This window comes from Leucopleurus acutus, assembly GCF_964270905.1.
Source record: "Leucopleurus acutus genome assembly, chromosome: 1".
NCBI lineage: Eukaryota > Metazoa > Chordata > Mammalia > Artiodactyla > Delphinidae > Leucopleurus > Leucopleurus acutus.
In genome coordinates this window covers 134,473,120-134,477,668 of record NC_139142.1, presented here as the reverse complement: position 1 = coordinate 134,477,668, position 4,549 = coordinate 134,473,120, and positions in this window count along the sequence as shown.

The following is a 4,549-nucleotide window of genomic DNA, read 5'->3' as shown; positions in this document are numbered from 1 at the left end:
GTTGGCCAGTTATGCCTCGTTACAGAAGGCCTCTCATTCTGTCCACTGAAAGATGGGGGCTGCTCTGGGATTTAGATTAGAAATCAGAGAAGATTTCTCCATGAAGCCCAGCCAGGGGGTAACCACAAACCTAGAAAGAAGAAAAAAGAAGAGGTTATTTGCTCCTAAAAAGAGAGCTGGGATCCACCAAACCCTCATCTGGAAGAGTGACTATTCACACAGGGGCCTTTGTAGTGAAAGGCAGTTGTTTCTGCTGGAACAAAACAACCCCTGCCCCCTGCTCCAGGGGGCAATGTCTCCTCATGGGAAAAAGAGCATCTTGGGGTCCTCTTTGCTGTATAGGCATGCCAGCAACCCAGGTTCCTGAGCTGGGTCTACCCAGCCCTCCTAGGGATCCTTGCAAGAGGTCTGCCCACACTCTGCAGGTCCAGTCAGAGTTGCTGGGAGCTCAGTCATCTGTAGCTGGTGTCCCAGGCCACAAATCTCACCTTATCCAAGGCAAAAGGGAAGTAAGGAGATATGATTTTAAGCTTTAGACAGAAAGGGGCAGTAGTGGAAAGCAGTACAAGGCTCTATGTGTTTTTACTGGACTGATTTTAAAATGATTCCACCATCATTCAGAGAGGACAAAGCTTAAAATTTAACGTCATGAAGCTTCCCAGACAGTGTGTGGTGTCATGGGAGGAACATGGGGAATAGAGTCAAAGGCTAGGTTCCCAGATCTGCTGCTTACTAGCTGTGTCACCCCGGACAGGCTGAACCTCAGTGCTTCATCTGTAAAATGGGCATGATAACATATGCACTGATTATGCAAAGATTATCTCTGAAAGGACATCTGGAAAAGGGAAACTAATGGTCAGGGATCAGAGGGAGACTTACTTTTCAGTATATCCTATTGTTCAGTCTGTTTAACCTTTTTATCCTGTGCATTGTATAATATTTTAAATTTAATTTCATAGAAATAATAATAGTAATAACAATACCCATCTATGTAAATAGTAATAACAATAGCTATGTCACAGGAATGTTAGGAGAGTAAAAACACATCTGGTCTGGGAAAAGCATTGTACAGAATCAATGCCCCGTAGGGGTTAGTTTTACATAAGGACTCAGGAGGGAAAAACATTTAAGGCCCTCAAAGAATTCCCAATTTATAAAGAAGGGCAGAGAAGCCCAGCCCAACTAAATATGAAATCTCTAATCAATGTCCACAGGTTATTACAAAACAATAACTAGAAATGATCAGTTTTGCATAAGAAGTAATATATTACAAGTTAGATGAATAACCCATAGAATCTTAGGTCATTAAAGGTGGAAAGAATTACTGACACTGTTTAATGCAACTCCCCATTTGAGACATGAAGAAACTGAGCTCCAGAGACATGTGACTTGCTCAACATCACACAGCTAGTGAGCAGCAGTGCAGATGAGCTTTCTAAAGTCCCAGTCTTTCCAGCATACCACACTAATTAGCAATGCAAATACAATTGTCTTAAAAAGCAAAATAAGTATGGAGTAAGTGAATTTCCTTCTTTGTCCTTGATTCCTATCGTCTTTCCACCATCTCCCTGTCTATCTAACCCTCGCCATATACTCAACACTCTGAATCTCCAAAAGAAACTTCGGAGAGTATCTCTTTCTGGTGTGCCACTGTTATGTAACAGAGCTGAGCTGGCACCCCAGCTGATCCCTCCTACCTAATCACATCATTTACCTTCAAACCTGGACATCTGGGTATCTTCTCAGTTCTGGAAACTTGTCAGAATCCAGGGTCTCAAAGAGTGAGTCTGAAGCTGTACAGCAGGGAACACCCCATCTCCTGCTCCCAGCTCCCCTATGGAATCCTAATTCAAGGCAGGGTCAGGTATGAAGGGCATCTCAGGGGAAGGATATCCAATCCCTGCTAATCCCCGCCTCTAAGAAGCTTATCAGGGCATTGTACAAGTTCTGGGTCCCACTGTCTCTGCCAGAGCCTGAGAGAGTAGACCTTCTCCCAAAGACAGATGGATTCTCTGTGGGCCCCTCCATTCAAGGGGGAAACTGGGGGAACTTCTCAAACTAATTTCTAAGCTCTGAGAATGAGAGATGATCCACAGTTTCCAGAAAGATTTGGAAAGATTCTGAAGGCACTCTGTGGGAACCAAGAGAAAGTGCCTGAGGCTTAAAAGATCAGAAGACCTCAGTTAGCACCAGGCTCTGTTTGCTACTGTGTGATTCTAAATGTAATTTAAATGTAAATGGAGAGATAATAACACCTGTCCTACCTATTTGAAGGGTGGATGTGACAATCAAAGTTAAAAATAAGGGAATATCTACTCAATTTTGCTGTAAAACCTAAAACTGCTCTAAGAAATAAAATCTATTTTTAAAAATGAGGGAATGTGAGAGAAATACTTTACAAACTTTAAAGCATTTCACACATGAAAAATATTTTATTAGGCCTAAGGGAAATTCTTGAGGGAGAGGGCACTGACAGATCTCCCCAGTGCAGGCTGGGACATACTGTCAACTGAAATAAAATACACAACCTAAAAGTAAATAAAACCAAATGTTTTATTTGGGGCATTACTGAGGACTTAGGCCTGGAATACAACCTCTCAGATAGCTCTGAGGGACTGTTCCAAAGAGGTAAGGGAGGAGCCAGGATATATAGGAGCTTTTGCCAAAAAACCCCAGGTAGTCAAACACCAAAATATTACTGCTAGTTAAAGAAAAACCAGACATCTCAAGTTGAGTTAACTGATTTTCTATATATGGGACGATGCAAGAGTCTGGGCTTAATGAAATTATTCCTTTGATATGCACCTTACTTATGGGGGTGGGGGCAGCTTAAGTGCCTGATGGCTTGATGGCCACAACATGCTTTGCTTACTGATATGGCAGGTGACATTATTTGTCCACAGCACTTCCTCTTGGTCATAAATTCAACCAATATTTGGGAGGCATTTTATGACCAATTTTGTCTCATGGCTCTAGGAAGTGGTTCCTGGATCAGGCAAAGATTCTGTTGATAGGCCACTCAATGTGCTACTTTTTGGATCAGGCCCTATTGATAATCTAAAATTCTCTGGAATAGGCTGGCGGTCCAGTGGTTAGGATTTGACGCTTTCACTGCCGGGGCCCGGGTTCGATCCCTGGTCGAGGGACTACGATCCCACAAGCCGCATGGCACAGCCTAAAAAAAAAAAAAAAAATTTCTCTGGATCTCCTGTCTTACTAGTCTATTATGATCCAGGAAATATTTTCTGCTTCTTCCCATACCTAGAGTTGCACTATTACGATTATTCTACATAAAGTTTTACAATTTAAAAGATCCATTGTTTGGCCACTGACGAGTAGTATTTTAATAGCGACTCAAACCAGTAAGATGCAAGGGGCATCCCCATAAGAGAGTGCAAAAGATGTAGCCTCCACAAAATCTAGAAAGTTTACTCCCAAAAACAGTCTAAGAAAGTAAAGGGCCTTCATTGTACAGGTGGATGCAATGAAGGTTAAGATGACAAAGGCCCCTTCTTGGCTGGGACCCCTTATGACAAATTTCCCTGAGAGCTGGCACAGCCAGACCAAAAACAACAATAAAAAACTGCTCAGAATCCCAGTCTATTCGACTGGCTGTCAAATGTACACCATATGTGTACCGCCCAGATGGCAGAGACCAAGCTCTCAAAACACACACACACACACACACACACACACACACACACACACACACACACACACACACCTACCTCTAAGAATATCAGGTAGAACCTTCACATCTCAAAGACACAAGGAGAGAACTGCAAGTTCTCCCTAGAAGGGCTTTTATTTCTTTAAGGTCAGAATTCTGAAAAAACGTTTTATCAAGCTGGCTTTCTCTAACTTAACTGCTTACACAATAAAAAGCCCCATATTGGCCATTTTCAGGGAGAGATTTCCTTTAATTCCCAATTAAGTAAGTACTTGTAGCTAAGTTTGTATATACATAAACCTGGCTGGGGTATTACTTGGAGGCTGGCTTTCTGATGCCCCTCATTTAGGAAAGATGTTAGGCCAGTCTCTTACCTAATCACCCAGTTTAGACAGCTCAGTGTCACTCAACTGAGCAACCTAGTGTCCTTCAACCAGGCTCCCCTAGTATCTTTCAGCTGGGAGGTACTTTTTCCCAATGTCTTTCAACCAGGTCCCCACCCCACCCCATATCTTTCAACTGGGTAGCCAGGTACCTATTGTACACTGCCAATTAAAACTCAGGAACATCAACCAATAATCGGGAGATCTGAGAACCAGGAGAGACTCACCCAAATTCATCTGGACTCTCCAAGGAGGCGAATGGGCACAAGAGGCCTCTGCTGGTACCAAGGCTCTGGTTCCTCCTAGAGTTCAGGTGACGGAGGGAAGTCTGCTCTGGGTCCCTTTAAGGTCACCCAAACTGTCAACTGAAAAAAAAAAGCACAACCTAAAACTTGAGAATTATGTTTTATTTGGGGAATCCTTAAGCCCAGGATACAGCCTCTCAGATAGTTCTGAGGGACTACTCTGAAGAGGTAAGGGAGGAGCCAGGATACAC